The sequence below is a fragment of the Herpailurus yagouaroundi genome, unplaced genomic scaffold (assembly GCF_014898765.1).
Source record: "Herpailurus yagouaroundi ecotype Mexico unplaced genomic scaffold, PumYag 252, whole genome shotgun sequence".
NCBI lineage: Eukaryota > Metazoa > Chordata > Mammalia > Carnivora > Felidae > Herpailurus > Herpailurus yagouaroundi.
Genome location: NW_024412469.1, coordinates 4,981,430 through 4,994,107, shown reverse-complemented (window position 1 = coordinate 4,994,107; position 12,678 = coordinate 4,981,430).

The window sequence follows — 12,678 nt, the reverse complement described above, 5'->3', positions numbered from 1 at the left end:
AATATATTTTATATTTCCATATATTTTAATGTAATTTTATAATTGGTTATGATGGGCAGATATCAGAAGTCAGTCAAACTCTTGAAATACTGCTAATTTGATATTTTTGTAGACGTGAAAAATGGAAAATGAAAAATAATATGAATTCCCAAAGCGAAAGTGAAACCAAGTGTCTTAAACAAGGTTTCAAATGAGGTTCTGTGTGAAATAGCTGAAGAAGAAAGCACAGTACCCTAGATTGAACCTTATCTTTTTGGGTAATGTAATGTGGACCAATGCACCACTCACTTAGATAACAGGATCAACAGAAAGTGATAAATTATGGAAAGCTGTGTTTTTATCTAAAATTTTGAAAAGAGTGAAGCCTACACCATAGTACCTATTAATATTCTTATGATTGACCTACTTCATTGCATTTATGATTTATACATCTATTTCTCTAGTTGTTCATAAATTCTTGAAGAGGATTTGCATTTTTTTATTCATCTAAATATCCCCAATACCTAGTCTATGGCCTGGTATACCAAGCACTTTTTAAATAAATGAATGACTGCATTTAGATTTACTTTGTTTCAAGAGAGATGTTAATTTTTTATTTGATGTCAATATATAACAATGGCTAACATACGAGTGCCAATTAGTGCTTGTCAGTTTTCTGAAAACTTTAATTTATATTTATACCTTATAATACTCATATTAGAAGGGCATAAAGGCATAGAACAATTAAGTCACTTGCCCAATTTCAAGTAGCTAGTGAATAATGGAGATGAGATTCAAACTCTAATAGTCTGACACAAAGCTCTTAACCAGTGTGATATGATACGTCTGAAACAAACAAACAAAAAAACAGGTTATATTCATTAAAGAATTCCCATGATAAAAGCTCATTAAAGTATTGCTTTTTTTTTTTTTTTTTGTGCTGAATGCTAAAATATCCTAAAAGGGTTTTTAATGATAGGAAAAATAGAACATTAAATTCTGTTACTCAGAAGCCTGGCAACAACAAACTTCTTAAAAAGCAGAGGTTGATGTATGTTCAGAGACCTTGCATTATGAGTAAAATTTGCTTCATAAAGTAGAAAATGTTTCTATAGTCAAGAGAGTAATTTTATAAAACCCAAAAACTTGGGATGAGTTGGGAGGTGTGGAAAGTATGGGGCAGAAGGCAAGTTTACAGTTTATGCTGCTTACTCATCTATTAAGAAAGCAGAACTTTTTGGTGTTTACAAGTTACCAATACTGGGTATATTTTTCTTAACAATTAGTTTATTTTTACTGTAAAATTTTTGTTCCTTCAGTATTTTCAGTATTTCTGTTAAAATAATATCGACTTGGAATGGTTTTCTAACGACATGAATAAGTGCACTTCCTGACATTGGATCTAGTGCAGAAACCTGAAGCCTTCATGGCTTCAAAAATTAAAGTGAATAACTTTACAAATAAACTTTCATCATTCCTGTCATTTTTATGGAACCTAATCTACTAAAGGAGAATATTGTAGCTAAATGACTGACAGGGAAAGTCTCTCTTTTAATTGGCACTGGGCAATTTATCAGACTCTGATGTCAGGGACACTCCATTAGGCTGTGAGAAAGTGATTGGTGGGATAACATTCAATTGAAAATCTCTATGGATGATAGTTCATGCCACCATTACATCAACTTAATGAATGAGACCCAATAGTGTCCTCCTCTTCCTAGAAGGAACACATCCATCATGGAACAAAAGATTCCCCAGTGCCAATAGGATGTCATGTTTTCTCTTCCTATTCTGCATGAGGACAAAAAGATTTCAGAGTTTAAGAAAAATACAGACATCCTCATCCCATGGAAAATAATTTCCTGGACTACATCAAATCATTATTTTTATCACATCCAGATTATTTTATATGGATATTACACCTTAGACAAACATAAGACCGTTTTCATGTTTTGTTTTTTGAATAAACAGTCTACTGATTGTGAGGTTTGAAAAACTGTATAAATTCTTAATTGATGTCATTGCTATGCCTCTTAGCATAGCATCTGAATGTGGCCAATAAAATCTTGAAAACTTAATGACCAACCAAATTCAGCAAAGATATTTCCTACTATTCTTATAAACCTCTGTATCTAGTTTTTATGCCTCTAAGGCATAAAATGGATGGGATGGAGTTTCCTTTCCATCTCCATTTTTTATTCTATTTAATTTTTTTCTTTTACTTTCTCATTTCTCCTTTCCCTCCTTGAATTTTTTTTCTTCATCTCTGCCACAGCACGTGAGAAAACCTCCCAGACATTATAGGCGTTGAGCACAATACAAATGTGTTGAAACTGACATATTAAATCTTTATTGGAGGGAGGTGCTCACCACAAAAAAAGGTGTGTGTAAATATGCTTTATTTTGGAAAAGAAAAAACTGGCACTTATTCCTGACATAATGTGATATATGCATTATTACTGTCACATCTTGATCTGGCCCAGATGAATTCTTTTAACTTCTACACTCTGTATGACGTATTTTACATTAGTGGTCTTAAGTCACCACACCATCTGTTTTTATCAACATCCAAGTACACAGATGTACCATGTGAAAATGTTCACAATCACCTTATTCTGTATAATATTCACATGTTAATATTAATTTACTCTTCCTTTTGTTTTAATCTTTAAATATTTTATTATTACCGTAATCTTGGTTCAAATTTCATGAAGTTCAAATTAATCTGACAGTGATCTCAGGGTTAAAAAGGTTCACTCCAAATCTAAAATTTATGTATTCTGTATGGTATTCAAATTCTTTTTAGATAATAATGATTCAGTACTAGAAAAAATATTTGAAAGCATATTTTTAATCTTTCTGACTCCAATGATTCTACCTAGGGTGGCTCAAGGTTATTTTTTTCTGTATTTCACTTTATATTATTTTTTATTTTTACTGCTGGTAAGCTGTTCTGTCAAGAATCAGAGTTTAATGAAAAATAAACACCACCAGTGGAGTCTTGCCAGAAAAGTTGATGCTAAAATTTCTTAGAATTGATGTGATCTACTGTTATTCAAGCCAACGTGATTTCTTTTTGCCTTTTGTTTTATTTCACTATTCACACATATATAGTCACATAAACAAAGTAGAAATTTCTGGTTCAGATAAAATGAGTCAAAAGGGAAAGTTACGAACTTTTGGTGGACTTAATTTAATTACAAAAACAGCATTCATTTTCAATAAATATTGCTCCCAAATTTTGTATTTTCTCAATGACATCATGTAAAACCAATATTGAGCATATACTGTATTTTTATGCAATAACTTCAGGCACTTAGAATTACAAAAATATGGTCCCAGCTTTTGCAGTGGTTAGAGTGTAAAATACATGCGTCTGAGGGCAGATTTCAAACATATTATCTATCTTTCTCAAATAATTTCAACCACTTTCGTAATAATTTCCCTTGCCTACAGGACTGGCTGGGCCTGATATTTTTTTCTACATTGGCCATTACCATGTGTCACATCAGGTGACATATAGCAGATAAAAGGGATTGACAAACTATAGCACTTCAGTCAAGCCAGCCACTTATTTTGTTCAACCTTATTGAAATATAATTGACTTATAACATTGTGAAAGTTTAAGCTCTGCAAAGTAATGCTTTTATATACGTATATACAGTATTGCAAAATGATTACCACAGTAAGATTAGTTTACATTTCCATTATCTCATATTTTTTTAATTAGTGATGAGAAAATTTAGGATCCACATTCTTAACAACTTTTAAGTATATAATGCAGAATTTTTAACTGTTGTCACCATGATGTATATGAGGTCCCCAGAACTTACACATTTTATGACGGGAAGTTTGTCCCTTCAACCAACATCTCCCTACTCCCCCTACAATGATCTTCCCTCCTCCAGCACCTGTCAATCATCATTTTACTCTCTGTTTCTGAGTTTGTTTTTTTATATGCCACATATAATTGAGATTATGTAAACATTTGTCCTTATTTATTTTACTTATTATAACTGTTATAGTCCATCTATAGTGTTATATATGGCAGGATTTTAATTGTTTTTATGGCTGAATGATATTCTAGTTGTATCTCATTATATGTATTAATATATTATATCATTTATCATTATTTCTTTGTTCATTTACTGGCAGACTGGTTGTTTCCATGGTTTAGCTACTGTGACTAAAGTTTCGATGAATGTGAGAGGGCAGATATCTCATTGAGATGGCAATATTTTTCCTGATCTTAGAGGAAAAATTTAAAGCTTTCACCTTTGAGTATGTGACTTGATATATATGGTCTTTATTATGTTGAAGTATGTTCCTTCCATAAATAATTTATTGAGTGTAGATCACGGAAGTATGTTTAATATTGCCAAAATATTTACCTGCATTTATTGAGGTGATCTTATGTTTTTTTTCCTTCATTCTGTTACTGTGGTGTATTATAGTTATTGACATGCGTATATTGAAACATCATTGAATCCCAGTGATAAATTGCACTGGATCATGGTGTATGATCCTTTTAATGTTCTTTTGAATTTGGTTTGCTCGTATTTTATTGAGGATATTTCTGTCTATATTCGTTGGGGATATTGACCTATAATATCTTTTTCTTTTAGTGTCCTTATTTGGCTTTAGTAGCAAGGAATGCTGGCCTTGAAAAATAACTTGGAAATATTCCTTCCTCTTCAATATTTTGAAAAAGTTTGAAAAGAATTGATGCTACTTCTTTAAAATGTTTGTATAATTCGCCATCTATTCCTGGGCTTTTCTTTGTAAGAATTTTTTGAATAATAATTCAATGTTCTTGTTATTGCTTTGTTCAGATTTTCTATTTTTCATGATTCAGTCTTGTTTGGTTGTATGTTTTTAGGAATCTACCCATTTCTTCAAGGTTATGCAATTTTGTTGCCGCATAAACTTCATAACAGCCTCTTATGGCCCTTTGCATTTTTATTGTATCAGATATAAAGTGTCCTTTTTCATTTTTTATTTTATTTCTTGAGTCCTCTTTTCTTTGTCTAGCTAAGGTTTGTCAATTTTGTTTGTCTTTTGAAAAAACTCAGCTCTTAGTTTCATTGATCTTTTCTATTGTCTTTCTTGTCCTTATTTCATTTACTTGTGCTTTCATTTTTATGATTTCATTCCTTTTATGATTTCATTCCTTCTGCAAACCACAGATTGAGTTTGTCCTCTTTTTTCTAGTTGTAAATTTAGATTGCTTATTTGAGATCTTTCTTTTTTCTTATACAAGCATTTAGTGCTCTCAACTTCTTAGAATTGCATTCGATGTACCCATAAGTTCTAGTTTGTCTCTTCATTTCTTTCGAGACGTGTTTTGAATTCTTTGATCCATTGATTATTCAGGAGTGTGTTATTTACTTTGTATATATTAGTGAATTTTCCAGTTTTCCTTCTATTTTTGATTTCTAGTTTCATACCTGTGTGATAGAAAAGATGCTTTGTATGGAGCAAATTTGTGACCTAAGATGTAATCCATTTTGGAGAATGTTCCATGTATTCCTGAGAAAAAATGTATATTTGCTGTTGTTGGATGGAATATTCAATATATGTCTGTTAGGTCCATGTGGTCTAAAGTACAGTTCAAGCCCAATATTTCCTTGTTGATTTTCTTTCTGGATGATCTATACAATATTGAAAGAGTTGATTGAATTTTCATATTATTGTCTATAGTTTAAACACCTTCAAGATCTGTTAATATTTGTTTAAATATTTCAGTACTCCATGTTGGTTGCATATATATTTACATTTGGTATATCTTCTTGATGAATGGATCCTTTTATCATATATTGGTTTTCTTTGTCTCTTGTTACAGTATTTGACTTAAAGACTGTTTGGCTGATAAAAGTAAACCTTATCCTGCTCTCTTTTGGTTTCCATTTGCATGGGATATCTTTTTCCACCCCACACTTTGTCCTATATGTGTCCTTAAAGGTAAAGTGAGCCTCATAGGCAGCATACAGTTGAGACTGTTTTTGAGTCTGTTACCCTATGCCTTTTGATTTTGAATTTGATTCATTTATATTTACAGTAATTATTAATCTGTAAGGACTTACTTTATGCCACTTATTGTTTTCTGGCTGTTATTTGTTCCTTTGTTCTTTTCCTGCTGTCTTCCTTTGTAAATTGATTATTTTCTGTAGTGGTATTGTATGACCCCTTTCTTGTTATCTTTTGTATATATACTGTATGTTTTTGCTTTGTGAATACCATAAGGCTTATATAAAACATCTTATAGATATAACAGCTTATTTCAAGGTAATAACTTCACATTCAACCCAACAATACCTTCTTATTCATTCATATTTTATTTATCTATTCTTTTTTTGGGACTCCAGTGTATCTATTATTTCTTTTAATGATATCCCATAATTCTTTTAGGTTTTCTTCACTCTTTTTCATTCTGACTCTAACTGAATAATTTTGTTCTTTTCTGACTGATAAATTGAAAAGAACTGCTTGTACTTAACAGATTCTTTTTTCTGCTTGATCATCTTCTGTTGATGCTTTCTAATTTATTTTTATTTTTATTTATGATAGTTTTCAGCTCCATGATTTCTGTTGGTCAATTTCTATGGTTTTTGTTAAATTGTCTCATTTTTTTGTGTATTTTTTTGTGATCTTGTTGAATAGTTTTTCTGTGCTTTCTTGTAGCTCACTGAGCTTCCTTAAAACTATTATTTTGAAATTTTTATTGGCCAAATTGCAGATCTCCATTTATTTGGTGTTAATTACTGGAAAATTATTTTGGTTCCTTTGGTGATGTCATGTTTCCTTGATTTTTTATGTCCCTTGAATCCTTGTGTTACTGTTTTTGCATCTTAAAAAGCATTCACCTTCTCTATTCTTTACTGCCTGACTTTGGAAGAAAAATATGTCCTTCAGCCCTTTAGAAAATACTGAGGCTATCTTAGAACTTTGTTATGGATACACTTGCTGCACCCTCTTTTTCTTTCTTGTGTTGGAATTCTGAAGATTATATGCTTTATTTCAATCATACAAAATGAGGTCAAATGCTGATAGTCTCACTTTGTGTTGCAGACTTTGAGTCTGGAGTTCTCTCTTGTCCAGCAAGACAGTGGATGCAAAATTGAATACAAGAGAGGCTAACGTCTGGGAGGAGACAAGAGCCCTGAGTAAGGGTCCTTGCTCCATATTGATTAGGATCAGAAGGCTTACAAACATGATGTTCATGCAGAAAGAGGCAATGAAACAGTGATTATTAACTCAAGTGTGTGAGAAAAAGGGGGTTTCGAAGACACGTAGTGTTAGTGGTTTGGATCAATAGAAAACAAAATCCCTGCACTGAGCACATGGTGGTTTACGGCAGGCCCCAGGCACCACATCTGTTTATCTTAACTTGCCTAAGGGATAAAACAGATAGAACATGCTACCTCAGGGCCAACAAGGCACACTTTTTATTTTTATTTTATTTTTTTGGCTAATTAGTTCTGGGCAATTTCACCTTGCTGCATTAGTCTATTGCCTTGTTTACTTATTCTGAATGCTTTTGTCCTGTGGAAGCAGCTTTCTGCTCTATGCTTTTGTTCTATGCTGGGGGCACTTTTGCCCTGCTTACCTATTCTCAGATGCTTTCATCCTAAACCTTGTTAATCCATTGGTGCAAGCTCAGGGAATTCCTAAACTTATTCTCCACACTTCTGCTTTAGCTATTGTGGTGCTAAGGACTCAAGTTTGTGTGATTTCTCCCAATCTCTTAGAGTTAGTCTTGGCTATTCTCTGTGTGCTCAGTATCCATCTGCAAAAGCTTGTTCTCACCTTCTTCAGGATTGTGCACAGAAAGTTGGGCATGAGATGAGTGTGTGTATAGAATCCACAACATTGAAGTTGCTCATAGACCAAGTATTTACACAAGCATTGTAAAACTGTCCCTCTATCCACCTTCAGTATATCCCGTCTCAAGTTGTTTTGCTTCAGTGGTGTACCAGAACTTCCCTTCTTGACTCCTTGGATTTCAAAAGACATTTTCATTTGTGGATGGTTGCCTAAATTGGTATTCTTTGGAAGGAAGATGGTAGAAAGCTCTTATTCCCCCACAATGATGGCATCACTCTCCATTGGCAGCCACCAATTTTAGTAAATAATGTTTCACTGAGACACAGACAGTTCTCTCATTTGTGTATTGTCTATGCCTTCTTATTTGTTTGTGTTATAGCAGCATAATTGAGTGGATTCTACAAAGTTTATATACCCTTAATTCCTCAAATATTTAAAGAAAAATTTACTGAGCTCTAGAATAAAGCATGTATAAATCAAAGAATATTGCCAGTAAACTTGTGTTAGGTAAAAATGCCATTTGCCTTAAGAGAGAGAAAAATCAGTCCTCTTTATTGGTGTCAAAGATAATTTTCTTTTACAGAAGAAAATATTTATGAGGATTACCAAAGGAATAATTTTTTTCATCCAAAAATAAATCCAAATCAGCCATTTTACTGGAACCTGGCAATTACAAACATGAAATATTCACTCAATGTTGTTGTATATGTATTGTCAAACATATGTTTCAGATCTGAGCTATACTAACAAGTGTGTTGTCAGTCACCATGAGTGAATTTTTAAGTACTGATAAGCAACCAATCCATGGCATGTATAACACCTATGATGTATAAATGCTCTAAAGGGATAATATTGTATATCACTGTAATGTTTATATAAATTTAGGAACTAGGTAGGATACCTATCCCAAATTTTGCCAACAAAATAACCAAGAATAAGATTGGTTTGAGAAAACTTACAAATTATCTCAGCCAATGAATTGATTAGAAAGTTTCTATTAATGAGTAACATTTTAAAAGTTATTTTTCTCATTATTTTCTTTCTGCTTGGAATGTTTGTCCTCCTCTTGACATTTATGATAAAGCTTTATTATTGTCACTTGTGAATTCTAGCCTGATGTCCACAGAAAGAGGTTGCCAATCACTTTCTTGTGTAAAATCAGAAGCATGTATTTCTATCATTCCATTTCTCATACTGTGTTGATATTTCTTGTTGCTGTTGCATATTGATTTTAGTAATATATAATATGCTTAATAATGTGAGCCGTGACTTATTTTATTTTATGTCACTTGCAAATGCCAGAATGCTTTTCACTAAACATTTACTCAATAACTATGTGAATACATAACAGGTGAGGAGGGTGTTTTCAGAGGTTTATATTTCCTTTCAAAGTTGTTGTTTAATTATGTTATCAATAGTTTTAATTACAATTTTAATCTACATTATAATTATACTGGCTGAGGAATTGTGTGCCCTTGGTCTCTCTTTTCTCTTATATAACATGATTATGTGACAAAGAACATCAATTTGATCTGAAACAGTAATCCAATTCCTTCATAAGATCTCTGAGCTAACAACACTAACTAAAACACATAGGAGATTCTTGGAAGAACTTTAATTCTGGAATTTTCTTCTTTTTTTTTAACGTTTATTTATTTATTTTTGAGACAGAGAGAGACAGAGCATGAACGGGGGAGGGTCACAGAGAGGGAGACACAGAATCTGAAACAGGCTCCGGGCTCTGAGCTGTCAGCACAGAGCCCGACGCGGGGCTCGAACTCACAGACCGCAAGATCATGACCTGAGCCAAAGTCGGCGGCTTAACTGACTGAGCCACCCAAGTGTCCCAATTCTGGAATTTTCAATATATTGAGGGAAACCATGGGTGGCTCCTCACTTTGTATGGGATAAAGAGGGAGAATTACATAATAATAGAGGGATCAATTCTCCAAGAAAACAATAATCCTCAGCATGTGTGTATTTAACAAAAGAGTGTCTAAATATGTGAGGCAAGAAAGGATAGATAATAAGAAAAAAGAGACAAATCCACCATTAGGTTTGGATACTTTAATACCCTTTGGTCAATAGTTGACAGATCCAACAGCAAAAAATCAGTAAGCATATAATGAAACTGAACAGCACTATCAATAAGTTGGATTTTATTGACATTTATAAAATACTTCTTCCAACAACAGCAGAATATACATTCTTCTCAAGCTCACATGGAACATTCACAACACAGGCCACTTTCTGATCCATAAAACACACCTTAACATATTTAAAAGAATAGATGTCATTCCAAGTATACTCTTTGACCACAATGGAATTAAACTAGAAATCAGTAACAGAAAGATAGTTTAAAACTCTGAAAATATTTGCAGACCAGGCAACACATTTCTAAATCCCATATGGGTAAATGAAGAATTCTCAGGAGAAATTTTAAAATATTTAGAACTAAATGAAAATGACAGTATAACCTATCAAAATTTATAGACATAGCAAAAGCAAAGTTTAGAAGGAAACTTATAACATTGAATGTATATTGAAAATATGGAAATAGACCTAAAACTAATGTTTTAAAATTTCATTTAGGAAATTGCAACAGCTGTCTTTTTCTAAAATTTGGATGTATATGTTTGAAACAAAGAATGTTTTGCACCCAATAAATTACTTATTTATGTTCAAAGTGTATACTAACTGTGTGTGTATGTGTGCTTTCAACTATACTTATTGCTCCAGAAAGAATTTTAAAATTTTAGATCTAAAAATGATATAAGGTAGCATATAGCCAACTCTATTTTTTGTAGCTGAGGAAATTAGTCTAAAGATTTGAAATGATTCGTGCAAGAGCAAATTCAGTCAATAAAATAATATAGATATCTCCACTTCATCAAGTATCTATTATATTACTTCTTAGATTCAGTAAACTGGCTACCACAAAATATAGAATGAGTTCAGTAAGATCTGCGTTTCCTAATCTCATAATTGATTTGAAAATGATACTGAGTTTTACCCTTACAATTATTGCAAATTCAAGAGTTAGCTAAAAGTTAGGGAATGTGTATATTTCATTTAGGCCCATCTGGTTTGACTGGAAGGAGAGGAAATATTACCTTCACTGGTTGAGTTCCATTGATTTCTTGTTAATTTCTCAATGAGAAAACTGGAGGTTAATAAATATTAGTATTAAACATATTTTATGTGGTTAGGAGGCCAGATTCTTTTCCTTGGAACATTACAATCTAAAACAAAGCAAAATAGCAGTGCTTGGGTGGCTCAGTCGTTTGAGCATCCAACTCTTGATTTGACTCAGGTCATGATCTCACAGTTCTGTGCTGACAGCATAGAGCCTGCTTAGAATTCTCCCTCCTTCTCTCTCTGCCCTTCCCCATGTCTCTTTCAAAATAAATAAACGTTTTTAAAAAACACAAAGTAATGGAAGCAAAATATGAACAATGTTGAAAAATAGCAAAATATCATATATATTCCTTTGTTTTAACATTTAAATTCTGCAGATGATGTTTCATACATAGACAAAAATAGTTTGTTTTAATTTAATTTACTTTTTTTAAAAAAAAATGTTTATTTATTTATTTTGAGAGAGGGAGACAGAGAGCACAAGTGGACGAGGGGCAGAAAGAAGAAGAGAGAAAGAAGCTCAAGCAGGCTCTGCATTGTCAGTGGTGAGCTCCATGCAGGGCTCTATCTCTCAAACCCACAAGATCAGGACCTGAGCTGAAATCAAGAGCCAGACACTCAACTGAATGAGCCACCCATGTGCCCCCAAATTCTTTATTTTTAAAATTATCTTCAAAACAGGACTTTGGAGTTATACTATTATCCACATAAATAATATCCTCATAATTAATTATCTACAGTAATGCAACTGAGTTAAAGGCATTTAAATGGCCTAAGATCCTTGGATGGTTCAGCAGAACAAACTTAATAGGATGAGTCCACAATACAAGATATGAGGTAGACCATGAGGTGGAAAGATGGCTAAATTAGAAGGCCTGGGTATAAATTTCAATCTGCTGCTTAGTCTTGGCCTTGAACAAATAACTTGCCCTCTCTGAAAAACAACTACCAGCTGTTTGCCTCTCAGGATTGTTAAAAAGCGTATATAAAATCATATATAAAATAACTGTATAGAGTACTTTTCAAATAAATAGAAATGCTATGATGCACTTGATTTAAGAAGCTGATTGTGAAAGGGCCCTCAGGGGGAAAAACAAAAATAGAAACAAACTTTCCTAAATGTCTGCTAGATTCAGAGAACTCATCACAAGAGGAAACTCCATTTTTCACCCTCTAAAATACAGTCACTGCAACTCCAGAGAAGGTGAGCATTGCAGATTAGGCCGTAACAGAGCATTCCTGCATTACTCAAATCTGCAATCATTTGCAGGCCAACTTCATAATTTTTGCTGTGAGTGCATAGCACCTATACTCATTTTCTTATTACTTTTTGAAGGTAACATTAAATAAACATTTAGCTTAAGTATATCCTGAGAAGCAATGTTATAAAAGTTTATTTAATATGCTCATTATATTTTCAACCATGAAATAACATAAAATAGAGGAATATGTACATTTATTTGTTTCATTTTAATATTTTCCTCTTTTATAGGAAACTATTCATATAATTAGTACACATTTAAACAGTTACAAAAGAATATGTAATGAGAGCAAACTTATCTCCCTTTATTATCCTCCAGGCACCCATGTCCTCCTCCCTAAGACAAGCACTGTCAAAGTTTCTGTGTATCCTTGTAGATATACTCTAGGTTAGGAGACTTAAAGTACTAAATCAAACAATCTTTTCTTTTCTTTTCTTTTCTTTTCTTTTCTTTTCTTTTCTTTTCTTTTCTTTTC